Source organism: Hyperolius riggenbachi, chromosome 1 (genome assembly GCF_040937935.1).
Source record: "Hyperolius riggenbachi isolate aHypRig1 chromosome 1, aHypRig1.pri, whole genome shotgun sequence".
NCBI lineage: Eukaryota > Metazoa > Chordata > Amphibia > Anura > Hyperoliidae > Hyperolius > Hyperolius riggenbachi.
The window spans coordinates 366761096-366772298 of NC_090646.1; positions in this window are offsets into that span (position 1 = coordinate 366761096).

Below are 11203 nucleotides of genomic sequence, written 5' to 3' on the forward strand. Positions count from 1 at the left end.
CTAAAATGGGGTCATTTGTGGGGTTCCTATACTGCCCTGGCATTTTAGGGGCCCTAAACCGTGAGGAGTAGTCTTTAAAACCAAATGTCACAAAATGACCTGTGAAATCCTAAAGGTACTCATTGGACTTTGGGCCCCTTAGCGCACTTAGGGTGCAAAAAAATGCCACACATGTGGTACCGCCGTACTCAGGAGAAGTAGTATAATGTGTTTTGTGGTGTATTTTTACACATACAGATGCTGGGTGGGAGAAATATCTCTGTAAATGACAATTGTTTGATTTTTTTTACACACAATTGTCCATTTACAGAGAGATTTCTCCCACCCAGCATGGGTATGTATAAAAATACAACCCAAAACACATTATACTACTTCTTCTGAGTACGGCGATACCACATGTGTGACACTTTTTTGCAACCTAGGTGCGCTAAGGGGCCTAACGTCCTATTCACAGGTCATTTTGAGGCATTTATATTCTAGACTATTCCTCACGGTTTAGGGCCCCTAAATTGCCAGGGCAGTATAGGAACCCTACAAGTGACCCCATTTTAGAAAGAAGGCACCCCAAGGTATTCCGTTAGGTGTATGGTGAGTTCATAGAAGATTTTTTTTTGTCACAAGTTAGCGGAAAATGACACTTTGTGAAAAAAAAAATACAAATCAATTTCCGCTAACTTGTGAAAAAAAATAAAATCTTCTATGAACTCATCATACACCTAACAGAATACCTTGGGGTGTCTTCTTTCTAAAATGGGGTCACTTGTGGGGTTCCTATACTGCCCTGGCATTTTAGGGGCCCTAAACCGTGAGGAGTAGTCTGGAAACCAAATGCCGCAAAATGAGCCTTGAAATCCTAAAGGTACTCATTGGACTTTGGGCCCCTTAGCGCAGTTAGGGTGCAAAAAAGTGTCACACATGTGGTACCGCCGTACTCAGGAGAAGTAGTATAATGTGTTTTGTGGTGTATTTTTACATATAACCATGCTGGGTGGGAGAAATATCTCTGTAAATGACACATTTTTGATTTTTTTTAAACACAATTGTCCATTTACAGAGAGATTTCTCCCACCCAGCATGGGTATGTGAAAAATACACCACAAAACACATTATACTACTTCTCCTGAGTACGGCGATACCACATGTGTGACACTTTTTTGCAGCCTAGGTGCGCTAAGGGGCCCAACGTCCTATTCACAGGTCATTTTGAGGCATTTGTTTTCTAGACTACTCCTCACGGTTTAGGGCCCCTAAAATGCTAGGGCAATATAGGAACCCCACAAGTGACCCCATTTTAGAAAGAAGACACCCCAAGGTATTCCATTAGGTGTATGGTGAGTTCATAGAAGATTTTATTTTTTGTCACAAGTTAGTGAAAAATGACACTTTGTGAAAAAAACAATAAAAATCAATTTCCGCTAACTGTTGACAAAAAAATAAAATCTTCTATGAACTCGTCATACACCTAACAGAAAACCTTGGGGTGTCTTTTTTTCTAAAATGGGGTCACTTGTGGGGTTCCTATACTGCCCTGGCATTTTACAGGCCCAAAACCGTGAGTAGTCGGGAAACCAAATTTCTCAAACTGACTATTCAGGGGTATAAGCATCTGCAAATTTTGATGACAGGTGGTCTATGAGGGGGCAAATTTTGTGGAACCGGTCATAAGCAGGGTGGCCTCTTAGATGACAGGTTGTATTGGGCCTGATCTGATGGATAGGAGTGCTAGGGGGGTGACAGGAGGTGATTGATGGGTGTCTCATGGGGTGGTTAGAGGGGAAAATAGATGCAATCAATGCACTGGGGAGGTGATCGGAAGGGGGTCTGAGGGTTTGGCCGAGTGATCAAGAGCCCACACGGGGCAAATTAGGGCCTGATCTGAAGGGTAGGTGTGCTAGGGGGTGACAGGTGGTGACAGGAGGTGATTGATGGGTGTCTCAAGGTGTGATTAGAGGGGGGAAATGGATGCAAGCAATGCACTGGTGAGGTGATCAGGGCTGGGGTCTGAGGGCGTTCTGAGGGTGTGGGCGGGTGTTTGGGTGCCCTAGGGGCAGATAGGGGTCTAATCTGATGGGTATCAGTGAAAGGGGCTGATTGATGGGTGATCAGTGGGTGATTAGATGGCAGAACAGATGTAAACAATGCACTTTGGAGGTGATCTGAGGGTAGGTCTGGGGCAATCTGATCTGAGGGTAGGTCTGGGGCAATCTGATGGTGTGGGTGGGTGATCAGATTGCCCTGCAAGGGGCAGGTTAGGGGCTGATTGATGGGTGGCAGTGACAGGGGGTCATTGATGGGTGGCAGTGACAGGGGGTGATTGACAGGTGATCAGTGGGTTATTACAGGGAAGAACAAATGTAAATATTGTACTGGCGAATTGATAGGGGGGGGGGTCTGAGGGCAATCTGAGCGTGTGGGGCGGGTGATTGGGTGCCCGCAAGGGGCAGATCAGGGTCTATTCTGATGGGTAACAGTGACAGGTGGTGATAGGGGGTGATTGATGGGTGATTGATGGGTAATTAGTGGGTGTTTAGAGTAGAGAACAGATGTAAACACTGCACTTGGGAGGTGATCTGATGTCGGATCTGTGGGCGATCTATTGGTGTGGGTGGGTGATCAGATTGCCCGCAAGGGGCAGGTTAGGGGCTGATTGATGGGTGGCAGTGACGGGGTGATTGATAGGTGATTGACAGGTGATTAGCAGGTGATCAGGGGGGATAGATGCATACAGTACACAGGGGGGGGGTCTGGGGAGAATCTGAGGGGTGGGGGGTGATCAGGAGGGAGCAGAGGGCAGTTTAGGTAATAAAAAAAATAGCGTTTATAGATAGTGACAGGGAGTGATTGATGGGTGATTAGGGGGGTGATTGGGTGCAAACAGGGGTCTGGGGGGTGGGCAGGGGGGGGGGTCTGAGGGGTGCTATGGGCGATCAGAGGGAAGGGGGGGCAGGATCAGTGTGCTTGGTGCAGACTAGGGTGGCTGCAGCCTGCCCTGGTGGTCCCTCGGACACTGGGACCACCAGGGCAGGAGGCAGCCAGTATAATAGGCATTGTATACATTACAAAGCCTATTATACTGTTTACATGCGGCGATCCGGGTGCTAGTAACCCGCCGGCGCTTCCGAACGGCCGGCGGGTTACAGCGCGAGGGGGGCGGAGCCAGTCGCCGGCGGCTGATCGCGTCACAAATGATGCGATCGCCGCATAACCACACCCGCAGCCGCCCCCGCCGATGGGCGTATTGCGGTCGTTTAGGCCCGGACTTTGCCGCCGCCCATCGGCTGGGGGCGGTCCTTAAGTGATTAAAGGGGCACTATGGTGAAATTTTTTTTAATTTTAAATGTGTGCAAACATAGACAAATAAGAAGTACGTATTTTCCAGAGTAAAATGAGACATAAATTACTTTTCTTCTATGTTGCTGTCACTTACAATGACTAGTAGAAATCTGACAAAAGTGACAGGTTTTGGACCAGTCCATCTTCTCATGGGGGATTCTCAGGGTTATCTTTGTTTCCCAAAGAATCATTAAAAAAATTTAATGATTTTAACTGCCACGCTGATCTGAGGTCTGTCCACGCTCCCCGGGCTCATCTGCAGGTCTGTGCTGGGGAGGGGGAGAAGATAGAAACACCCTACCTACCTACCAACTCACCTTCACACTTCTATCTACCTACCTAACCACCCACCCACACACTGCTAGCCATCTACCTAACCACCCTACCTACATAACCACCCACCTACTGCTACCTAAACCCTACCTACCCAACCACCCTAACTACCTACCTAAACACCCACCCACACACTGCTACCTACCTAAACCCACACACTGCTACCTATACCTAAAACTCCACACACTACCTACTTACCTACCCACCCACTCACAGCCTGGAGACACCCTACCACCTATACTGGGGGCACTTTACCACCTATACTGGGGGTCACCTTGCTACCTATACTGGGGACACCTTACGATCTATACTGGGGCACCTTACTGCCTATACTGGGGACACCTTACTACTTATACTGGAGGCACCTTACTACCTATACTGGGGTACCTTCACATACTTATACTGGCAACACCTTACCACCTATACTGGGGGCACATTACCACCTATTCTGGGGACACCTATCATCTATACTGGGGCACCTTACTGCCTATACTTGGGACACCTACTATTATACTGGGGACACCTTACTACTTATACTGGGGACACCTCACCACCTATACTGGGGGCACCTTACATACTTATGGGACATCTGGCCACCTATCCTGGGGGGTCAGTACCCGCATCTGGCTATATAGTGGTAGCCCACATCATATCATGACAACACCCACTTTGCCTCAGAGGAGCTCACAATCTAATCCTACCATAGTCAATGTCTAATGTCCTGCCACATTATGTGTTTATTTAGTGCTGACATCTCCTGCAGCACTTTATAGAGTACATAGGCATGTGATTGTCTGTCCTCAGAGGAACTCACAATCTAATCCTACCATAGTCATAGTCTAATATCCTGCCATATTATGTATTTACAGTATATAGCACTGACATCTTCTGCAGCACTTTACTGAGTACATAGTCATGTCACTGACTGTCCTTAGAGGAGTTCACAATCTAATCCTACTACTGTCTAGCTGTTACGTTCACTCCTTTTCCTTTTTTTAATTGTGGGGGGATGTCTGTGAACAATCAGCACCGGGTGTCATATATCCTAGGTACGCGACTGAAGTTCACATCACATTTATTTCCAACTACATATGTAGAAATAGCTATTTTTATCACAAAACTATTTTCCCTGGAGGTAGTGATGCAGATAATGGTTCTGTAAGGCACATCTATCTTTTTACATTGCAGACTTGTGGGAATTCCTGTTCTTACCGTTAATATTTATGCTCTGAACACATATCACATTGCCTTCTTCAAACATGTTCACTTTCTATGGGATTCATTGAAATTCCCTATTATGGTGATAGGGAAGATTTTAATACGATACAGTCATAACATCACAATGCTACAAAAGAATAAATAAATGGTTCCTGAAAACAGAGTCAAGGGCTGAGTGAATTCTTTGCACTGAATGAAGAGTGGATAACAATAAAGCTCTTTGGGAATTCATAATTTTTTGGGAGGACAATGTATTACAGTAGGATTGAAACCAAAAACAAACAGGTACAAGGAAAAAATGAATTCAGACACGCTAGAAAAAAAAAGGTGGAGTAGAAAAACATAACGCCATTTACAAGACAAGTGAAGTAATTTGGCTGAGGAACCAACATGGTTGAGGTGTGCACCTCCATCTGCACCTGACATCACTGTTTAGAAATGCTAGATAAAATCTTTGCCACCATTATACTTGCCATAATGGAAATTCTTTTTATTCTTTTCTTAAAGATGTAACTACATTTTATGAAAAATTTCTGTATTTTTATTTTGAGTTAAGTATTTTATTACTGATATGTTCAATGCAAAAATCATTGTTAAAGTGTACCAGAGCTCTAGAAAAGAAAATGTTTTATACATACCTGGGGCTTCCTCCAGCCCCATCTGCTCGGATCGCTCCCACGCCGCCGTCCTCCGCTGTCTGCAGCGTCGATACCGGGTCCCCGCACTGGCTGAAGTAACTGAAAACCTCTGGTACACTTTAAGGCTGGATTCACAGTGGTCAGTTGCATAATGCATGCATTAAAATGTATGTGAATTGCAATAGAGACTTGACATTGGGCTCTTTCACACCAAAAATTGCGAAACGCAATCGCAAAAGCATTTTGTGATTTTGTGATTTTCACTATGTTGGCCTCAATCAAAAATGCAGCAGAACTACGATTGCCTTTTTGGAAAATTGGGAACGCATTCAGTAGGAATGCATTCTCACAATTTCAGTTGTAACATTATTGTACCTGCGTTTGGAAAATCCCAATCCTTTTCAAAAACATAACGGGACGCTGCCAGTTTGAAAAAAAAAAATGAGTCCCCCCTTATGAAATTGGACAACACTCTTGATTTTTCCATAAAAATTACTATTAACAACAAGTGTTTGTTATTTTGGAAACAAATACACTATAAAAAAAACAATGTCCACCAAGTTTAATTAGGATATGTTATTGATGCATCGAGTTGAAACAATAAAAGGGCAAAAATAAAAATTCCAAAATTATTAGCCCCCTGGCCATTAATATTCAGTAGTTTACCCTTTCTGAGCCACAACTGACAACAATCTCTTAGAGTAGTTCTTTACTAGGTTGGTAGGTCTCCTGAGGGATTTTGGCCCAGTCATTCATTGCACACTGTTCTAGCTGGTCCAAATAACATGGTTTCTCAGCATGGACATTTACTTTGAGCACCAGCCACAGATTCTCAATAGGATTGAGGTCTGGGCTTTGTGCAGGCCACTCCAGGATCTTGATTTTGGTATCTTTGAGGAACTGATGGGCTAATTTTGATGGATGCTTTGGGTCATTGTCTTGTTGGAAGACCCAGCCATGACCTAAGTCTAGACTATTAGCAGATTTCTGCATATTCTCCCTCAAAATGTCACCATAATTTTGCAACCATGCCCACGAACAAGGCTCCAGTGCCTGAGGCTGCAAAACAGCCCCACAGCATGATGCTCCCACCACTATTTTTACCTGTGACAGCTTTGTTCCTAGGGTTGAAGGCCCATCCCTTTCTTTGCCAAATATAAGCAACATCCATGTGCCCAAACAGTTCCAGTTTAGTCTCATCAGACCAAAGCACAAGCTTTCAAAACTCATCTTTACCTTTTAAATATCCACGGGCAAACCTCAGTTGCGCTCTGTTATGATCACTTCTGCAGCATGTACTGCTGGCTGCAGTTTTACTGAAGACAAGCAATTTTTGATTTCTTTGCATGCATGTGCTCGCATAGTTTTGCGTGCGCTTACACTGAGCGTTGATTTCATCTACAGTCGCTCTGAAGTTAATGACAGGTTAATATGCTTTTGTGAAAACAAACATTGTCTGTTGCAATTGAGCTGCAATCCCTTTCTTGCAGGCTGCATATCATTGTCTGCCCTTTCCTGCTGTCAGCTTGTGATTGATTACCATTCACCTGTGTGGGAATCTGCATGTCTGCTCCCATTGGATGACCTCAGTCAGGGGCGTCGCTAGCCCTATTTTGGGGGGGCACGTGCCCCCAATCTGTCCTGGGGTGCCACGGATCTCCCGGCTACCGCTGCCCCCCGGCTGTCCCCACTGCCACACAGCAGCGTCAGACCTCGATCAGCGCCAGGCGACCAGATAGAGCGGGCGCAAGGACCTAGCGGACACCGCTGATATGCGGAAGTGACATCACTTCCGCATATTTGTGCCCGGCGCCCGCTCTATCTGGTCGGGTCGCCCCCTGATCCTGAGGTCTGACGCGGCCGGCAAGGTAGGTGGGGTGGGGAGTGCGCCTGGCACTCACTACCTAAACGGGGGTCCCTGCTGTCACTCACTACCTAACTGAGGGTCCCTGCTGTCACTCACTACCTAATGGGGGTCCCTGCTGTCACTCACTACCTAACAGGGGTCCCTGCTTTCACTCACTTCCTAACGGGGGTCCCTGCTGTCACTCACTAACTAACTGGGGGTCCCTGCTGTCACTCACTACCTAATGGGGGTCCCTGCTGTCACTCACTAACTAATGGGGGTCCCTGCTGTCACTCACTAACTAATGGGGGTCCCTGCTGTTACTCACTAACTAATGGGGGTCCCTGCTGTCACTCACTAACTGGGGGTCCCTGCTGTCACTCACTACCTAACGGGGGTCCCTGCTGTCACTCACTACCTAACTGGGGGTCCCTGCTGTCACTCATTACCTAACGGGGGTCCCTGCTGTCACTCATTACCTAACGGGGGTCCCTGCTGTCACTCACTAACTAACTGGGGGTCCCTGCTGTCACTCATTAACTAACTGGGGGTCCCTGCTGTCACTCACTACCTAATGGGGGTCCCTGCTGTCACTCACTACCTAACGGGGGTCCCTGCTTTCACTCACTGCCAAACGGGGGTCCCTGCTGTCACTCACTATCTAACTGGGGGTCCCTGCTGTCACTTACTATCTAACTGGGGGTCCCTGCTGTCACTCACTATCTAACTGGGGGTCCCTGCTGTCACTCACTATCTAACTAGGGGTTCCTGCTGTCACCCACTATCTAACTGGGGGTCCCTGCTGTCACCCACTATCTAACTGGGGGTCCCTGCTGTCACTCACTATCTAACTGGGGGTCCCTGCTGTCACTCACTATCTAACTGGGGAGTGCCTGTCACTACCTAAACTGGGGGCTCCTGTCACTACATACACTGGGGGGGGGCCTCCTGTCACTAAATGAGCTGGGGGGCTCCTGTCCCTACCTGAACTGGGGGGCTCCTGTCACTACCTAAACTGGCGCTTAATTTGAATCCTTGTGCAGATTGTTTGATACTCCTCCCTATATTGCCTGATGAAGCGGGGTTGAACCTGCGAAACGCGTTGCATTTCTTTTTGGAGTTCCTAATAAATGTGTTTGACTGTCTGAATCGCAGTCGTTGTCGTGTCTGCTTGAGGGAGGTAAGACCACCACTTCCTCCTTCAATTTTGCCATTTAAGTTGGTTTTTAAGCTCATTTAATCTAATCTTATACTATTGGCGCCTCTGTTCATTGTATACATATTTTTTCAGCAGTAGGATGGATGAAATTGTTTATCTTCACAGTTTTTCAACTTGGATTTTCCATAATGTTCATGTATGTGTTAAAACGTTTGTATAGTATTTAGTTTAAATTGCTGTTGCCACTTTGCGATAGATAAGTGACTTGTGGGTTGCAGTTTGGGGCTCCAAAAAGTTCGCCACCGCTGTCCTAATCTAATGTACGATTGGCCCCACCCACGGCCACGCCCACTCACTGCATGACCATGCCCATTTTTTGCCGCGGCGAGTGCCCCCAGGTGCCACCGATCTCCAAGGACCCTAGGAACGCCCCTGACCTCAGTATAAAGGACTGCTTCCTGCAGTGCTCCATGGGCTATCATAGTCTGATTCAGTCTGTCCCAGCCCCCTCGCTCCTAGATCTCGTGTGGACTGCACTGACTACTGCGAAGGGGTCAGTGAGTCCTTCCAGTTAAGCTCTTGTTATCAGTAATTGTTACTTTGCTAGTCTTGCATCATATATCGGTTCATCGCCAATATATACGCATACTAGCGCGTTTGTTATTTTCCTTGTATTCGTGTTACGTTAATACATCAGTGTCGCTGATATATACGTACTCGAACTGTTTATATCCTGTGTTCAGTCAGTCAGCTTCCAGCACGTTTCGGTAGGTTGCGCGTATCGTGATCACCCGTGCTTAGTTAGCTCAGTTCTGCTCTTGTTACCTTGTGTGGATTGCGCTCACTTCTGCGTAGAAGTAGCAAATCCCTTCTAGTCCTGTTCCTGTTGCCTTGTGTGGTTTGCGCTCACTTCTGCGTAGAAGTAGCGAATCCCTCCTAGTCCTGCTCCTGTTACCTTGTGTGGATTGCGCTCACTTCTGCGTAGAAGTAGCGAATCCTTCTGAGTCCTGTTTCTTGTATTATTCCAGTTCCTAGCAGGCGTTCCTTGCTTATGTTATATATCGGTTCATCGCCAATATATACATATGTTAGTCAGTCATTTGTAGCTTCATTGATAGCTGTAATTGTAACACGCTAGGAATATCGTATCCATTGTATTTAAGTATTGTTTGTGGTTGCTCGGATCTACGCCTGCTCTGTGCGCCACATCTCCTACAGGAGTCAGTCCTCTCCTCCACTAAACTGGGGATATCCTGGTTCCTTGTGCTAGTGTGTGTACCTCCTTCACGTCAGGATATACACCACGTACTGACTGTGGAGAATATACCACCAAGCGTAACAGGCTCTAATCTTGTGCTTACGGCCACAGCCAGGTTTGTTTAGAAAATCGTCTCCATATACATAGCAATGACACAATGTACACCAGTTCTAGACACTGAGAATTACTTGGAAATGACAGTGTAGCCTTCCCCCTTATAATGAGCCTATAGAATCTTCTTTCTGAGCTCCAGACTGATTTTCTTTGTCTTTGGCATGGTGAGTAATGGCCCATACTCACGGGCAACTTTTCTTCACTGTCGTTAGCACACGAGAGCGTGGGCGTGACAGTTCAGCCACAGCTTGTCGCCACGTCCCTCCGCGTACACATGCCTCCTCCCCCCACCGGAAGCTCCGTGTTCTCTCTAGAGGTTGCCTTCGCTAGTCCGCATACACACGCGGAATAGCGACAGTTGCGGCGGCAACTGTCACCAGGCGATTGACCGCGCCAATCACCTGGCGACAGCAGCGACAAGCGACGGTTCGGGGTGCGTGCCCGTGTTGCGCCTCATACTCTTGGGCGACCTGTCGCCTCAACATGCGCGCGCCGCGTGTTGTGGCGACAATTGTAGCCCGTGAGAATGGGCCATAACAGTAGTCACTCTTATGTAGGTGCTCTGTTCCTTGCAGTCTTTTTATGCTTATTGAATGTTGTTAGGAAGACAATCGACTGCCCAAGTGAGGTTTCAAAGCTGATTGGTTAATTACTGTAGATGTGTTTTGAAGGCAAACATTCACATGGGGCTAATATTTTTAACCACCCCATTTTCACTATATATATATATATATATATATATATATATATATATATATATATATATATATATATATCTCAAGCCTAAAATGTATTTTATATTACAAAATGTACTAAAAGCTACTAAATAGCACTGGTGAATGTTTGATTATATCAAGTTTCATCAATGCTGCAAACACTGGGAAGAAGTAAATCCAGGGGTGCTAATAATTTTGGCCTCAACAATGCAGTACTGTTAGCAGGCCCATAGAATTGTATGGGCAGTGAGTTGACATGCAGTATTATTCTGCAACATAACTGAGCACTGTGAACTAGCCCATAAAGGATACATGAGATGGACAAAAAAAAGTTCAACTCATCTGGGGCTTCTTCCAGCCCCTAGAAGTGTCTGTGTCCCTCAGGACTGCTGTGCAGTCTACCAGTCATTAGCCTTAGCTTCTTTAATGGCCAGTGTCCCGGTCGGGTTGGCCTCTTCTGTACGGGTGCGAGCACGCACTGCTTGTGGTCCCTCTCCCGTGGCCATGAGCCAGTGCATGCCCGTACCTGCGCATATGCAGAAGAGGCCGACCCAGCCGAGTCACTGGCCATTACATGAGCAAAAGCTA